The following is a 20,101-nucleotide window of genomic DNA, read 5'->3' on the forward strand; positions in this document are numbered from 1 at the left end:
CGAGCTCACCCCGCAGAGCTCAACTAAACCGCGTTTTCCTTCTCCTCAAGACACTCAAATCGAAAATGTCCCGTTTTACCACACGTCCAACACTCTTTGCCCTTCGAGGAAAAATTATTTCTTCGCCATCCCCCTCTCGAAGGATTTCTATTTTCATGATCAGATTTTCACGCGCTGTTTTCATGGTAAGACTTTTACATCCTCCCAATTAAAATCATGATTCAGTAATCTATGCTCCGATATGACTGATAATTTTGACGCGTTTCTTTTTATGTTATTGCGATGTTCTTTCGTCCTAGTTTAATATATATTATATTATAGTAAAAAATATATACTATTGTTATAGTATTTTAAAAGGCTCTTCAGGTAAACTATAACAAAATGCAAAATAGTTAATTTCATTTAAAAAATTAAAAATGACTTTCCAACAATTATTTAAAGTCAAACTAATGACATTATCTCTTTTTCGAAACAAAAATTTTATACAAAACCTTTTTCCCGAAAATGTTTTATTTTGAAAATAATTAATTGTATCTTTTAAGTAAAATAAACTAACATTGCACACACACACACACGCACGCACGCACACATATACAAAATATCACAAAAATCTAGAAATGATATCTCATAAACTATGCATTTAAAAAAGTGTTTTAGACAATAGTTAAAAAGATGCATTTAAAAATAATTTGAGCTTAACCGTGAATAATATTGCCAATGTTGCCACATATTTCCTTTACATTATTGATAATATATATGCATATATATATTTGTTATGGTCTATTTCTATTGATAATTTTACCTTAATACTTTTATACACAAAATAGGGATATATATATATATATATATTTATATATATATATATATATATATATATATTCATCCCTATTTTGTGTATAAAAGTATTAAGGTAAATTTATCAAAAACTGAATGTCTTAAAAGTTTTAAACTGAATGTTTTGGTTCAGTAAATAGATCTTTTTAAACCTTATAACTTTTATCTGAAACATTTTTTTCATAAAACATATTTTTTGAGATATTTCAGTCAATCATATTTAACTTTTAAATTAAAAGAAATAGACCATAACAAATATATATGAAATTAAATGGTTCGAACTGAACTCTATTGTGAGCATAGTGGTTGATTTTAAAAATTATTTATATTGAAGAACGGAGAGATATGTATAATTTTTGTATAATAATGTACATATTTTGATATAATAAAAGTTGTAGTAGTATTTGAAACAAATACAACGATGTATAATTGAATATAATTTCATATATTATACAAGTTTTATTGGTTTGAAATATCGTGGGCGACGTCTACCTTTTCAGTTTCAGCCCTGCAATATGACCAACTTCTGACGTGTATTAGAGGTTGACGTATGTCACATTGTCATTTAATCATAATACACGAGTCAGAAGTTGGTCATATTGCAGGGCTGAAATTGAAAAGGTAGACGTCGCTCACGATATTTCAAATCGATAAAACTCGTATAATATATGAAATATTTATATTCAATCATACAAAGTTGCATTCGTTTCAAATAATACTACAACTTTTATTATATCGAAATATCTACATTATTATACAAAAATTATGCATACCTCTCCGTTCTTCAATACAAATAATTTTTGAAATCAACCACTATGCTCACAATAGAGTTCAGTTCAAACCATTTAATTTCATATATATTTGTTATGGTCTATTTCTTTTAATTTAAAAGTTAAAAGGGATTAGCCACATCTAGGTGGGACACGCTGTATACAGGGTAAGTCATTTTAATGTCCCACCTCAAATATTTCTGTTCCTATGCATTTTACGAAAAAATGTTTCAGACAAAAGTTGTATGGTTTCAAGGGGGCCATAAGATGATACTATTGGTTTGACCTTAAATAGTTATTTCAAGGTCACGTAAAGGTCTCCTTCACTTTCTTAAATGGAACCTACTATTTTTTATTACATATTCTTATAGTTTACCACGAGAGCTTTCTAAAACACTGTAATAAAATATTTTTTTATTAAATATTTTTCGAATTATAAGGCTCCAAAGTTACAGTATTTTGACATAAAATACAAAATATCTTGTAAAATATTCATTTTCCGATTATCATACCTTAATGCACAGAATAATGAGACGAATCAGGTGATGTAAAGAAAACACATAGTTGCCTTAAAAAAAATATGAAAATTACAATAAGCAATTGCACAATTTTTCTTAAAGACAAACATGTGTTTTCTTTATACCAACTGATTCGTCTTATTATTCTGATAATAAAAGTATTAAGACATGATAATCGAAAAATGAATATTTTACAAGATTTTTCGTATTTTATGTTAAAATACTGCAACTTTGAAATAACTCAAAAATCATTAAATAAAAAAATACTTATAAATAATTAATAAATAATCTATAGAATATAATGTATATTTACACATAGTGTTTTGGAAAGCTCTCGAGGTAAGCTACAAGAATATGCAAAAATATAGAGGGTGTTCCATTAAAAAAAATTGAAGTGACCTTTATGTGATCTTCCAATGACTCTTCAAGGTCAAACCAATGGTATCATCTTATGGCCCCCTCGAAACCATACAACTTTTGTCTAAAACATTTTTTCGTAAAATGCATACGAACAGAAATATTTCGGGTGGGACATTAAAATGACTTACCCTGTATATGTATACATATATATATATATATATATATATATAATTTATTTATCTAATATTATACACCTTCCTTCCTTCTCTTTCTTCCTTTCTCTATTTCTTCCGAATCCTCTTTTCTTCTTTTTCTTTCTTCTTTTCTATGAACCTCCTTTTTCCTTACTCTCTTTTTTTTAATTATTCTCCGTCACTTTTTTCTTTCTGTTATATATATAATTTATAAAATATAAATTAAAATATATATAATATATATATATATATATATGGAACATTCCATACCACACAAATAGACAACTTTTTTCCCTAAACATTTTTTATTTGCTTCATTTTTTAAATATTTTTGCACTTATTAAAAGTAGTTTCCAAAAGTAGTTTCCATGATTTTTTTTTAGATTTTTATTTCTATTCATACTTGAGTTATGTATTTCAATTTTATTATTTTTTTTCCCTTAATGAGATCCCTTCGATTTTTTTCCAAAAAATTGATAACATTTGAAACTTACATACAAAATTTTGGAGTTATAAGTGAAAAGGGGATTCAAATAACTTCGATTTTTTAACACCATTTTTTTGCAATTTTTTTCCAAAAATCACATTCTTTAATTTTTTGCATTACTCCAATAAAAAAGAAAGAGTTTACAAAGATAATAATTACTTATTTTAAAGTATTAATAATCGAGAAAAAATTCTAATATTATTTAAAACTATTTTTTTGCTATTTTGCTAAAAAATAATGTTTGTTAATTTCTTAGACGACTGGTATCAAAAAGAAAACTGTGCAAATAAAAGACATTAATTAAATAAAACATATATTATTTTATTAGAAATTATAACATAACATTTATTACGTACAAGTACGATAAACATTGAAATCTTTGATTTGCATAGACAGGTAGAGTCATTATATAATAGGATTTTTAATCTCACCAACAAATTATTTAATTAATAAGAATATTTGTAAGTCAGCTCTCCAATTGTTTTTAAAAACTCCATATTCATCTCGACTAAGAGCCAAACGCGATGTTATTGCGACAAATTAAGATAAGAAAATTTTTGGAAACTGAGGAATTTGAATCCTATGGTTGGGATCTCAGAAATTCCCCTTGTTCCTTCTCTAAACATCCCCTGTAAGAAAAAGACGAGAAAAATATTGGTCCGAAAGTCGGCTGAATCGGGAATCGAACCCGAGACCTTCCGCTTGCCGGGCGACTGCTCTTCCAACGTTGGAAGAAACCTTCTCAGGAAGGACTTTATCATTCTATTCAAACCACCCATTATGCCATAAAATTGGAATAATATACAACCTTGTAGATAGAGGTCTGTTGTTATCATATCCACAATATTTTAATAAAAATTTGGAGTTAATCATTAATATACTCATAAGCAATGGTTACCCTCTTGATCTGATCTTTAACAAAATTAATCGGCGGATAGAACACATCATATCTAAAGAAAGCATTATAAAGAGACAGGCCAACATAGAAAGAACCGAAATTATAGAAAAGGACTCAGTTAATAAAAAATTCTTTGTCATTCCATATATAAGTAGGATCTCTGAAATGATTGTTTCCTCGGTAAAAAATACAGAGTGTATTGTAGGATATAGATGTCTAAACAAACTTGATAATATTATTAAAGCACAGAAAGATAAAACTAAACATCCATGCAATTCGAATGTGGTTTATAAGATCAGTTGCAATAATTGTAATGCTTCTTATGTAGGCCAAACGAAGAGGCAATTACAGACGAGACTAAAAGAACATAAAAATAATATCAGGTTGGACTCAACGAAATATTCAGTAATTTCTGAACACATAAGAAATGAACACCATACATTTAATTGGAATAACGTAAAGATTCTGGACAATGAAAATAATTATTATAAATGACTCATTTCTGAGATGCTACATATTAAAGAACAAAAAAATGGTCTAAATTTAAACAAAGATACTGAGTTTCTCAGCGAGTCGTATTTTGATATCTTGGAAAAATTAGCGAATCAATAAATAATAATAAGACAAATAGAACATTAACGGTTTAAACATAGGTAATAGAGCATATATAAACACGCACACTCTCCGATCAAGTAGAGTTCAAAATGAGCTGTCTTTTCATACTGTTGGTTTTGTCTTGTGTCATCTTCAACAACTTTTTTAAGTAAGACGTGGTTAAAAATTGTCAAGAAGGACGATGTCAAGTAAGCATAGTACTAATTGTTGGGGATTTATATTTTAATTTCGACATACGTTAATCGTTAATTTTTATTAATCACAGCGCCTATGGAACATTTTAATTTTTCGCTTATTAACGACGAAACTTTTCGAGATCTGACTAAAATCAAAGATCATACCGAGGCGAACATTGGTTTGACATTTTTCCTACACATGATGGATTGAAACACGCGTTAACTGCTCATAAACTCTCGACTCCGAAGAACTAAAATTAATTTTCGACATTATATGAATTTTTTTATGATTTTATATTTTAATAATATACTGAAAAGACCGCGTGCGGCCGAAACGTTTATTTTAGAATGACTGTATTTTTGCGTTAGTTTTAATATTCAATGATTGTAACTTAATAATTTATATATGAAATAAATGTTATTTTATTGAACAGCTTGAATAATTGCTCAATAGTTGGCCTTGCATTTATCACTTTTTGTTATAACATTTATTTTTTAATAATTTAAATAATTTATTAAAATAATTTATTTTTTAATAATTTAAATAATTTATTAAAATAATTTATTTTTTAATTATTTTTTTTTCTTTGTTATAATTTTTAATAAAATGTATTATATTCCATTAATGTCTTTTATTTGCAAAGTTTTTTTTCGATATGAGTCGTCTAAGAAATTAACAAACATTATTTCGAGCAAAATAGCAAAAATTTAATATAAATAATATTAAAATTTTTTCTCGAGTACTAACATTTTAAACTAAGTAATTATTATCTTTGTAAACTTTTTCTGTTTTATTTGAGTAATATAAAAAATTAAGGAATGAGATTGTCAAAAAAAAAGTTTCAAAAATGGTGTTAAAAAATTGAAATTATTTGAATTCCCTCTTTGTTTATGGCTCAAAAATTGTGTATTTAAGTCGCAAATGTTATCAATTTTTTAGAAAAAATCGAAGGGGTTTTATTAAGGGAAAAAAAATAAATTCGATTAAAATTGACTAAAACATTATTAAGTTATTTTTGAAAATTTTTTAAATATTTTTTTTTTTTTTAATAATTTAAAAATAAAAAAATGGCCACTTTTTCAATAGCAACATCTTTATTCTTCTTAGAGTAATAAATATTTGAAAATTTTTAATTTCATTTTTTAACATTTTTTTTAGAAATTCATAACTCAAGTATAAATAGAGATAAAAATCTAAAAAAATCATAGAAACTACTTTCAATAAGTGCAAAAACAAAAAAAATGAAGCAAATAAAAAAATAGTCGATTTGTGTGTGGTATGAAATACCCCATATAAATATAAATATATATATATATATATATATATATATATATATATATACAATATATATACACTTATTAAATTTATAAAAAAATATAAATTTATTTACCTAATATTGTACATCTCCTTTTTCTTTCCTTCTGTTTTTCTCTTTCTCTATTTTTTCCAAATCCTTTGTTCTCTTCTTTCTCTTTCTTTTTCTTTTCTATGATCCTTCTTTTTCCTTTCTCCCTTCCTCTCGATTATTCTACGTCACTTTCTTTCTTTCTATTATATATATAATTTATAACACATGATCGTTACGATGGTATGAAATTGTAAAATACTACTATTCAATAATGTCTAAATAATTTCAAATCATGAAAACTACTTTCAATAAGTACAAAAACAAAAAAAATGAAGCAAATAAAAAAGTGGTCGATTTGTGTGTGGTATGAAATAGCCTATATAAATATAAATATATATATATATATATATATATATACACTTATTAAATTTATAAAAAATAAATTTATTTACCTAATATTGTATATCTCCTTCTTCCTTCCTTCTGTTTTTCTCTTTCTTTATTTTTTCCGAATCCTCTTTTCTCTTCTTTCTCTTTCTTTTTCTTTTCTATGGTCCTTCTTTTTTCTTTTTCCTTTCTCTCTTTCTCTCGATTAATCTCCGTCACTTTCTTTCTTTCTATTATATACAATATAATTTATAACATATGATCGTTACAATGGTATAAAATTGTAAAATACTGCTATTCAAGAATGTCTAAATATTTCCATAAAAAGGTAGATTTTATAATATATAAATATAGATAATAAAAAAAATATATATAAAGACAGATTTTATAATATATATATAAATATAGACAAAATAGAAAATATATAATAGAGAGGTTGTAAAATTATATTACTACATAACAAATAGAAATGTATATAATATATTACATACATACTTTCCTATTTTCTTCTTTTTCTGTATTTTTTTTTTAAACTTACACACACTATCTTTTATATATTTATATATATAATGTATTTTATTCTCTGTATTTTTTTTTCTTAACTTACACGCACTATTAAATTACATATACGCAGCCAGTATGACAGTTTGACAGTCGTATCGTATAACCAACATACGAGGATACAAGTGAAGCAAGTCATAGCGCACGAAATGCTCGACAACCAACAACCAATCGGCATCACGATAAAAAGGCAACAATACATTCGAGATATTGCGAGAATACATAACATGCACTTTTTAGAAAGGGACTAGATCGTCGCGCGCGCTTCGCGCGCGCCAATGCGATTATCTTATTTCGATATTTTACAGCATATAATTTGTATATTATTGCAAAACTAAAACTTATCTATTTTAATATATAATTCCTACCTTTTCCAATACCTCTCTTCTTTTTCTTTCTCATTTACTTTCTTCTCCTCTTTTACTCTTTCTCCATTTTTTTATACATTCTATTGTATATTTTCTTTTTCGATTTTCTTGCTTTCTCCTCATACTTGATCTCCATTTTCAATGCTCTCATTTTTATTTCTTTCACTTTCGTCTCTTCCATTATTATGTAATTTGGCGTTCTTCTGTCCAATCTTCTGTCTAATCTCCATTTCACATATTTTCTCTTTATTTTGTCTAGTTTTTCTTCCATCTTCCATATCCAGATCTCTGCTCCACATAATATGCTATGCTTGCTATTAAGGTTTCAAACATCTTCATTCTTCTCCTGTTTAAAATCCTGTTTAAATAACCTTTCTCCTACGCTCTATGTCATCTTTATTGCTATCGTTGCCTTTCTCATCTTCTCTATTATGTGTTTCTATGATCCTCCATTTTTTTACATATTTTATTTTTTTTTTACAGCATATAATTTGTATATTATTGCAAAACTGAAATTTTATATTTTGAACTATGTATTATTATATATATACATGAGCAAATAAATATTTTTATTAATATTATGTTTTACATCTGTTGATACTCACTGTATCTGCTTTACTTTAAAACGTTAATTAAATTTTATTCCTCTATTTGTTAAATTATCATCTTAAATATAATTTTTATATATTACAATTGTAAATCTAAAAACTTATGTATATTTTAATGTATATTATTTATATCATGAATATAAACAAATATTCTTATCAATATTATAATTTATACCTTACTATTATATATATGTTAAATTCTTTATTTAAAATTTAATATTTTTTATAAAAAATTAATTTTTTTAACATTCTGATTTTAATTGTATATAACATGCACATATAAAGTTTGTATCATTATATTCTTTTTTTTCTATTAATTTTACAAATACTACAATATCATGTGTTATAAATATTTAATTAAATAATATTTAATATAATTTTAAATTAATTTATGTTTAATTTTAAAATACTTTTGTTATTTCCTTTTAGATATTTTTATATTAAATATTGAATTCTAACTTATTGTTTCAATAATTTTTCTTGTCATATATGTACAAAATAAATTATTTTCTATTATTTTATTTGACAATTACTTTTGTAAAAGTAATTCGACAATTACTATTGTAAAAATGCATCCTCAGAGTTATGCTTGAAGAAATATGGAATAATCCATTTTCAAAAAGCATTTTTTATCACAGAATGCACTTTCGAAGAAATAAAAATATATAAAACATATTATATTATAATATATTAAAATTTATATCTGTTTGTAATGATAAATATATCATTACAATGTTTGTAATTGTAAATATATAATATATAATATAAAATTAAAAAATTGTAAATATGTATATATAATATAAAATTTACTATTATAATTTATTTAAAGTAATTATAATTTACACTGTAAAATACCAGCATTCTTATTGAAATATTTCTGTATATACATAATTTTTAACCAATCTACTTTGTTTTTCTTGTCCTAAATAAATTTTTAATGATTCCCAAGATCTAACTCGTGAAAATGCAACATAAAGTTGTCCATGACTAAAAACATCTTTTCTTAAATCGATTACAATTTTATCAAATGTTTGTCCTTGTGATTTATTTATGGTCATAGCAAAAGCTAATTTAATTGGAAATTGTCTTCTTTTAAATACAAATGGGTAAACATCTTCACAGTATAAAGTTATACGATTTAAAAAGATAATTTCTCCTCTTGTATCACCAGTCAGAATTTCACATTTTAACAAATTATTTCCTAATTCTAAAATTAATAATCTTGTTCCATTACACAAACCTTCGCTGATATTCAGATTTCTAATCAACATGATAATTGTATATTTTCTTAATCGGAGTTCATAAGGTGGAAGATTTGTTGGATTTAAAGTATTTAAATATTCTGTTAAAATAGCTTCATTAATATCATTATTATCATCAGTAGTTTCAGTAGTATCTATACTTGTGTATACTCTTTCTGTTGATTCATCAAGTAAATTTACAACTTGTTTGTTTAATTCATCCACATCAACATTTCTTGCAGAAAGTATAACACGTTTTGCTGCAAGTCTATACTGATTGTGTTTGATTATTTCTTCGTATGTATCTTTCGTTATATTTGCATTTAAATTTGCTACACATCTTAATGGAATTTCAATATTATTAGACTGATCATTTAGAGAACCATTACCCAAATCTAATAAAAATTGAGCAAATTCCTGTTCATGTGGTAAAATACGCATATTTTCTGTTAATGAAAAAATTTTGAAATATTGCCATAATGAACTGAATTTAATTGATAAATTTACAGTTTCAGAACGTGTGGCATTTTGTTTTACTGGCAATAATTGTCTGAAATCTCCACCAAAAATAACAATTTTTCCTCCAAATGGTATATCATTATGCATTAAATCTTGTAAGAGACAATTCATTACTTCAAGAGCATATCGCGGTGCCATTGGTGCTTCATCCCAAATAAAAACATCTGTTTTTTTTAAATAATCAGCTTCTTTGGATTGAACTTTTATATTCGATGTTGAATCATTAAAAAGAGGTACGGGCAAACCTAAAGTTTTATGTGCTGTTCTTCCATTTGGTAGTAATGTTGTAGCGATACCAGTGAAAGCCATTGTATTAACAACTTTGCCTTGAGATTTGAGTAAATAGTATAATGTTGTGTAAACAAAAGTTTTACCTGAACCTCCTGGACCGTCAATGTATAAGCATTTTTTTTGTTGACTGTTAGTTTTTGTTAAAAGAGTTAAAACATAATCAACAACATTTTTTTGACCATAATTTAACTGGCTATACTGTTGTTGACCACATAAAGCTTCTCTTTGCAATTGTTCTGCATCTTCTTCTTCATATTTTATCTTTATTTGTTCCATTTCTGGAAATTGCTTAAGTTTCCAACCTTCTTTGCGAAGTAATTGATTGATTTGAGCATAAGCTTTTTTTATTCCAATGACTCGTCCAAATCGTCGTATGTAATCTTCGGACATTGCAACTTGAAATTCATTCCATAATTCTTTTGGATGCAATGGTTGGCAATGCATTAGTATTCGAACAAAAAGATACCTAAGTTGTCTTGGCATCATCCATATATATAGAAGCTTCGCTAATTGCACGTTTCCATTCATCATCATCTTCAATTAAACCCAAAGCCAAACATGCAGAAGTAAATGTTTGATGTAATACACCATTAACTGTTTTTAAAGCATTATAACTTGTTGCTCCTTTAATATTCAATAAAAGAATACGTAAATGGAATAATTCAATTTCAGTTGGACTAACTGAGTACATTCGTCCAATACAATTAAATTTACTCTGATGTTTTTCCCAACGACTAATTTGTTTTCCATCAAGAATTACTTTCTTGAACACGTAATATAAAGGTATATCTGTATATACATATTGGTGTGCATCAACATCTCGTTTATTTAATTCAAAATAATCCATTAACATTGTTATACGTTCTAAAGCAGATTGTAAATCTTGTTCATTTAAATGATCAGAGATAATTACATTTTGTTCACTTGGCAAATGTACAGGTAAACGAATGATGGCATGACTTTTTTCTTGCAATATTTTATTTACAATACGCCAATAAGCTTCAACTGGTCCTACATAACGTGCTTCAATAAAATCTTTGATTTCGTCATGAACAATTTCCATATTATTCACATCTTCTTCTATAACTACAGATGCTGCATCGTGACCTTTGTAAATATATTTATATAAATACTTTACTGACTTGATACTTGAAACAACTTCAACATTAATATGACAATTAAAAATTGTTGATAATATTGGACAGTAAGGAACAACAAATCGATTATCTACTACAAATCCTCCAGGTTTCTCATACAAAATGCTAGTGTCTCTTCGACGGTATTGTGGATAACCATTTTCATCCATAGTTGTTTCCTTGTGAAAAGATTTTGGAAAATGCTTTGAACATTTTCCATTTACCATACACCAATTACCACATGGTCCATGAATCATATTTTTCATGACAATTTTATGCAAATTTTGATCAATAGCAGGATCCGGAATTTCAGCAGAAATATACTTATCAACGGTTTCCGAATTAATAATTTTGCATTGTTGTTTTAAAGTTACTAATATATGCACATGCGGCAAACCACGTTTCTGAAATTCGATTACATAAACAAATGCTTTTACTTCACCAAAAAATTTTTGTCGAACAATCAAATCTATCAAATAATTTTTTTTTATATCATACTCTAGCACAAATATCAGGTCTATCAGCAGGTTGTTGATTTGAAAGTAAATTTTCTTTAATTTCGAGCCAATTTGGATTACAAGTCATTGTAATAAAAACATCTGGTTTACCATATTTACGAACAATAGCCATCGCATCTTGATAATTTTGCATCATATTTCGAGGTGAACCAATAAATGTTGATGGAAGTATCATTATTCGTCCAACACGAGCATTAGCATCAGTCGCTTTTTTTTCTAAATAATCGATTAGTCCCTGATGATTTTCAACTCTCAATTGTTTTTGATTTTCTTTACACCAGTTAATTCTGTCTTTTTCTATTTTTACATAATTGTCAACAAGCCATTGTTGAAATAATCGTTTACCCATTAAAAAAATATTAGTATTGTCACGAATAGCTATTCGATATTGAATGTACATAGATCTAGTTACACGTTTTCCATTAATTTGTTTAATATTATCGTGCCAACCTGGCGTACCATGTGGATAATACATTGGATAAATCCAAGGTTCAACGTTTGGATCCATTGTACTAACGTATTTTAAAGTTTTATCACGTTTGTTTCTAATTGTAACATAACAATCAGGAATATCTCCATCTGCAGTAGTTGAAAAAATTGCAGCAACTTCGTTAGTTCTTTGAATATTATATCTTCCGCGATCAATACCTGTTTTCTTATTTAAGAATGCCATTTTTAAATTAGGCACATTTAAACCTGAATTTTCTTGATTACAAACTTCTTCATGCATCATTTGATATGACTGAGCAAACATATTATTGCTGCGAATAATACCATCTAATGTATGTAATAACTCTTCATCAAGATTTGTATTTACATTTAAACGACATTCTGTAGCTTCGTTAGCGTCAAGAATGAAAAGCTGTCCATAACTTGATTGTTCTTGTGCAGCAGGATATACTGCAGTATTAATTTGATAATAAATTTGACCTTGAATTTTGAAGCAATAAGGACTTCGTCTTTGTACATTAAAATTAACCAAGTTAGCATTAAAAGAGGCAAAAGAAAATGCACTATTATAACTTCGCAGATTTTTGAAAAACTCTTTAGATTTTTTATGATTTCCAAAAAATAACTGTTGTAGTTCATCAGGAAATGGTGATAGAGATTCCAATATAACTTTTCCATGACTACAACAATCATTGAATGAATTACATTTATTATAAACTTTTTCAGCGTGAAAATGTTTTGCTTTACAATATTTGCACTCTACTTCCATTTTTCCTATGTAATGTTGATTTATATTATGATAATTTATGTTTTGAAATCCTTTATAATTGGCTCGATAATTTTGCATTTTTCTTTTATCTGTGATATTTTGTAATTGTATATTATCAATTTCGGAAAAATTATCATTTATATTTACTGAAATTAATTGACTTGAATCTGTAGTATTTTCAACACTTGTAAGTGTACTTTGTTCATGGTTGAACAGTTTTTTTAATTATATTAACATTATCGTTATCAAGTTTTGAATTTGAAGTTATCAAAGAACTATTGCTCGATAACTTTGATATGCAGTTGTTAATTGTAGTAACAGAATTGCTCAAAGTCGACGTTGTAATAACACATTTTATTACTGATGAAGCAAGATAAATATTGTTTGTGACCAAAGGATTTTGCGATTTAGACACTGCAACTGATGAACTATTATTTAATAAATTTCTTGATTCACAAACTTTAGATGACTCAGCTATATTGTTTGTTGCATTTTCTTTTTTTCTCTCGCGGTATTTTTGTTGATTTAAAGCCTTTCGTTCTCTCTTTAATCGCTGAAATTCTTCTTCTTCCTCTCGAGTACGAATAGCTTTACGTTTACCCATTTTTAAATTATTTTAATTAAATCTTTTTTGTTAAATGTTTACACAGATCAATAAAATTTAAATATTATAAAATGTAACGAATATAAATGTATATACAAACAAAATATTTGTTTATATAAATTTTAAATTAATTTTTAGTTAATAAATTTGTAGTTAATAAATTAAATAACAGACTATTATATAATTTTATTAAATTTTATTTAAATGAAAATAGCACACTGATGATTTAAAATTAAATAAAATATTACATAAAATAACTGTTTTTATTTTACACAGTTGTTAAATTATAAATTTCAATATTGCACTTACATTAAATATCAATTTAATAATAAATAACTATAACACGATAATATTAATTTAACATTCAAATAAAAATTTAATTTAATTTTATATAGCGAATATAATTGTTATGTAACAAGTATATGTATAGTGTTCTTGATAATAAAATATTTAAATGTAAATCAAACATTCATTAATTTCTTACAAATTTCAAATATCAACAATTAAAATATCAAATAATACTTGTAGTGTTACAACTATAATGTCAAATATTTATGTCAAATTTTTATCTAAATTTTCACAATTATGTCCAATTGTCAAATTACAAAAGCTGGATTGGAGCTTTGTTTTAGCCAAAAAATATAAGTGGCTACCAAACCTGAAACAAAATATTTTTATTAGATTATTTATTATTTACATATATTAGCTTATTTATTATTTATATATATAAGCTTATTTATTATTTATATATATTTGTCTTATTATGTGAAATAATTATTATTAATTCAAATAAAAAATAAAATAATACCTGAATATGCTATATTTTGCTCATATATATTTAGTTGGATCATATATATTCAACGATAAAAATCAAATATCAATCCACTGTAAAAAAAAATTAAAATTATATTAACACATAAAACTATTTAAAATTATTATTTTATCTTTAAAACAAATAAATTTTTATATTATCTATATGTATATGACAATGTATTTAATAGGTATATATTATATATTATCAATTGATATTATTTTGTATTTTCAGCAAATATTTTGGCAGTGATATCATTTCTTTTCAAGAATATAGTAACAAATATATTATATAAAAAATATATGAAATGGTAATACACATTTGATCTTAAGTGTAGTCATAAAGAAAATCTCAAAGTCAACTTTAAAATTTTTAATGAAAACCCACATTTTTATTTGATATTTTTCTATACCTTATCTCGAGAGCTTTTCAAAATATTACAAAAAAATATTTTTTTATTAAATACTTTTTTTAGTTATAATATTTTAAACAGTATTTTGACATAAATTACAAAATATCTCGTGAAATGTTTAATTTTGTGTAATTTTAACATTTTATATATACATAATATTATATACATCGTATACTTAATATTTTATGCACATGAGACAAATCAATTAATGTAAATAAAATATAATTTTTTCTTTAAGACAACTATATATATATAATTTTACCGATCCCATCCTTTTTATACTATATCTTGTATAAATTTTATACAAACTAATTAATATAAATTTTACATAAATTTTTTAAAAACTACATACAATATTAAATTTATATAAAATTTATATACATTGTTCAATACTGGTTTTGTATATATCAAGAGACACGGTAGTGTCTCGCGACCAGTTAAGGGCGTAGCGGAGACACCGTGTATCTTAACGCGAGTCGGACATTTGAGTCTTTATAATATTTCGAATCCTCAATAATGGCTGAAGCAATCGAGTTTATACTAGACTTAATCGATAGATTGAGTTCGAATTATATAATAAAAGTGTCTTTATTTCTGCTCTACGTGATTTGTAAGCAGAGATATATAAATGCAAAGTCGAAATATGAAAAATTTCTATTAAGAAACGTCCCCGTCATCATTATATCATCATTATCATCATTGTCATCATCATTATCATCATCGACCACGCATTCATAGTAGTATCGTGCTACACGTATTCACACGTATACAACACATGCGCACACATATATCACACGTACACAACACATGCAAGATGCATGTAGTGGTAATTTTGTCCATCTCGCACGTTTTACAACAGATGGCGATAGTGGCGCTCCGCCATATCGGCAGCGTGCGGGGTTATGTTGGCTAACTCTCTCTCTCTCTCTCTCTCTCTCTCTCTCTCTCTCTCTCTCTCTCTCTCTTTCTCACACACACACGCACACACACACACACTCTCTCATTCTCACTCACTCACTCACTGTTCGTCTTATTTAGTACATTCATGATTAAACATCTATATGCATTAATGTGAAATTTACTTACAATTAGTTTACTTGAAATATTCAATCTCTAAAGTGTTTATCTTATAAGATAGACAAAAAAATCTGAGTAAATAATAAGAAAAAAAAACAAGGATTATTATTGTCATAATTTTTTATCAATTAAGTACTCTCAACTATCCAATAATTAAATAAATACGTACAAATGTGCGCGCGTGTACACACATACACATATTAATATTAAAGAGATTGAAGGAGAGGAAGGAGAAGATAAAAATTTAAATATTCACATATATTTTCAAATATTATATATGAATTTATAGTTTACATATCTAATTAATAATGAATTTCTAATTATATTAATCATATCAAAATAAAGACATACATGTATTTATCAAATGAATAAAATTATTGAATACAGACTTAAAAAATTTATTAAACATAGACTTAAAAAATTAATTAATTAAACATATTCCAAATTTAGAAAAAATAAACTTTATTTATATATGCAACAGCTTTTTAAACTAAATTTTTAAATTCTATTTTATATTAGACAATTATCTCAATCAACATCTACGTCCACATTAGCTGCACTGCAGACTACCTCTACAGCCACATTATCTGCTCCGCGGATATAGCGTTATGCCAATACGATACATTACATGTACTTACTTACTTGCCTTTACTGTACCAACTCTTGTTCTTTCCACGTAATCATGTTTTTACAGTTATCGTTTGCTGTATATCTTCCAGCAAACTTTATTTCGTGTGAAGTGTATTTAATTAATTAAATCTCTGCGAAAGATTGAGAAGATGAAGGGATAATTCAAACTATGAAGACATGGTTACATGGAAAAGACAAGAGTTGATACAATAATAAAGACATACATGTATTTGTATCCTGCTGGCATAAGGTTATAGAAGTTGATTGAGATTGAAAAATAATAATGAAAATAATAAAAAAAATAAAGACACATGTATTTGTATCGTGCTGGCATAAAGTTATAAAAGTTGATTGAGATTGAAAAATAATAATAAAAATAATTAAAAAAAGGAAATATTCAATCATCATTTAAAAGCATATTTGAAATCTGTAGAATAAACAGTTTTTGCAAAAAATGTGGAGCATTTGAGCTCTAGTAAGTCTAAAAATAAATGTAAACATCAATTAATAATAACTGATGTTATATATATATTATATATATAAACCAATTTGTTGCAATATTCACTATAAAAGGTTGTAAGGGTAAGATGGCTAAAAGTGAATAATTTAAAAGATAGTTAACATAATTTTACATAAACTGAAATATTTCATAAAATAAAATATTTGTAATATTTCGAAGTTTATGTAAGATTATGTAAAAATTATACCTTTACAACTTTTTATAGTAAATATTGCGAGTTAAATCGATTTATATGAGAAAAATTAAGGTAATTCTATTTTGAAAATATAAGTGACCTTTAAATAACCTTGAAAATCGCCGTTTAGGAAAAAGTCTGTGTCAACTTTTTCTTTTTCGAAATCCTGCAACTTTTATCTAAATTTAATAGAAAATGTATAAAAAATGCTCGACATTAGTACACACACACACACACACATATACACACACACACACATATGGGTAAATTTATATAAATAGGGTGCTTTAGGAGGAATGATCAGGATTCTAGGATATGATTGTACACATCATTTTAAGCAAAGAAGTTTAGATAAACATGTTTAATAATTGTTCTATTCCGGTCATAAAAATATACAAAAATGAATGATATAATCTCTAAAAACTCACCTTTAAAAAAAGGTAAAAAAAGGCGACCAGTTAAGGGCACGCCATTAACAAAAATTATCCATTGCAAACCCATGTAGAATCCTATCCTATTGCAAACCCATGTAGAATCCTATGAAAAATTAATCATTGCAAACCCATGTAGAATCCTAGGCAAAATTAACCATTGCAAACCCATGTAGAATCGTACCCATTGCAAACCTATGTAGAATCCTATGAAAAATTAACCATTGCAAACTCATGTAGAATCCTATGAAAAATTAACCATTGCAAACCCATGTAGAATTGTATTAAAAATTATCCATTGCAAACTTATGTAGAATCCTACATTGCAAACCCATGTACAATAGAATCGTATGAAAAATTATCGATTATAAACCCATGTACAATCGTAACAAAAGTAATGAAATAAAAAAAAATTGCGCCAAGTGAAAGTAGAAACTTGTACCAGTGGAAAATTAAAGTTGCAGACATATATAGAGTCGTATAATGAATCAGTAAAAATTTAAATTTGCAAATGTAGAATCGTACCATAAAAAAACTTATCTTTTAAAAAAAAAGATAAACAAGATGCCAAGTCCATGCGCCATGTGAAAAAGAAATAAAAAAATTTTAGTTAAAAAAACTGGGAGCGCTGCTAAATAATATTCTAACAATATTAAAATTAAATTGTTACTTTTAAACTCATTACAGTTAAAATATGTTTTGTGTTTAAATTAATTAATGTTACTTTAAGGTGCATTGTAATTTTGAAACTTAGCAGCGCGCCCAGTTTTTTTAACTAAAATTTTTTTATTTCTTTTTCACATGGCGCATGGACTTGGCATCTTGTTTATCTTTTTTTTTAAAAGATAAGTTTTTTTATGGTACGATTCTACATTTGCAAATTTAAATTTTTACTGATTCATTATACGACTCTATATATGTCTGCAACTTTAATTTTCCACTGGTACAAGTTTCTACTTTCACTTGGCGCAATTTTTTTTTTATTTCATTACTTTTGTTACGATTGTACATGGGTTTATAATCGATAATTTTTCATACAATTCTATTGTACATGGGTTTGCAATGTAGGATTCTACATAAGTTTGCAATGGATAATTTTTAATACAATTCTACATGGGTTTGCAATGGTTAATTTTTCATAGGATTCTACATGAGTTTGCAATGGTTAATTTTTCATAGGATTCTACATAGGTTTGCAATGGGTACGATTCTACATGGGTTTGCAATGGTTAATTTTGCCTAGGATTCTACATGGGTTTGCAATGATTAATTTTTCATAGGATTCTGCATGGGTTTGCAATATAAACTATACACGTACATACGCACGCACGCATGCACGCACGATTTGAAATGGAATACCTCATATATTTACATATAATATATATATATATATATATATATATATATATATATTATATATATATATATATATATACTTTAAATATATTTAAATTTTCCAATACTCAGCATATGTATTTTAAAGTTATATATTTACATAATCAATTATTAGAATATAACAGTATTTATATTTTTAAATGCGATTTTGTATTTTCTTTAATGATCTTATGATATATTATATTTCAAAATAATTTACCTTATTGTTATTATATCTGTCACTTTATATATTATTGAAACAAATAATTTCTTTGCTGCTCGACGAGAAATTTTCAAGAATTTTTAAGAATTCTTTTAAGGTGTAACGATATCTATAACCTTTTAAGTTGTCACACACAATTAGAGTATGTAATGTACCTACTATTTATTTTCAAATCAATTGCTACCAATCTTTAAAACTAAAAATTTTATTGTGCAATAAGTTGACATGTTCAGTTGATATTACATTTGTCGTAGAATAAATTTTTCAAACGTATTAATTGGCTGTAGCATAGAAAAATTTTCGAATCTAGACATTTTATTGGTCCATCAGCACATGCATAATAAAATTCAACCAATCAAATTCTTTATACACTTACATTATATGTCATGCAAAAGTGTGTGCGGCGGCCTTTAATGCTATCGCACACAAATTGCATAAACTGCATATGCATAGCATAAGACCTTATGGACCAATGAACATCGAGCATGTGATTCAATGCTTGATGCTCATTGGTCCATAAGGTCTTATGCTATGCATATGCAGCTTATGTAATTTGTGTGCGATATCCTTTAGTCCTAATAACGATGGTTGCTATGTAACATTGTATCATGGTAATGTTATTACGCATATATTTTAACATGTACATCGCTACGTAATGATGGTAACATCATCGTTAAAAGTAACAGACATCGTATAATTCATTTAGTATTATTAATTGTGCATAAAATTGAAATATTATTATAATTATTATATAAATTTGATTCTTTGTGATTTATTAAACTAAACGGTAAATAT

The sequence above is a fragment of the Nylanderia fulva genome, unplaced genomic scaffold, assembly GCF_048542155.1.
Source record: "Nylanderia fulva isolate GAGA-0341 unplaced genomic scaffold, ASM4854215v1 Scaffold223, whole genome shotgun sequence".
In the NCBI taxonomy this organism is placed as follows: Eukaryota; Metazoa; Arthropoda; class Insecta; order Hymenoptera; family Formicidae; genus Nylanderia; species Nylanderia fulva.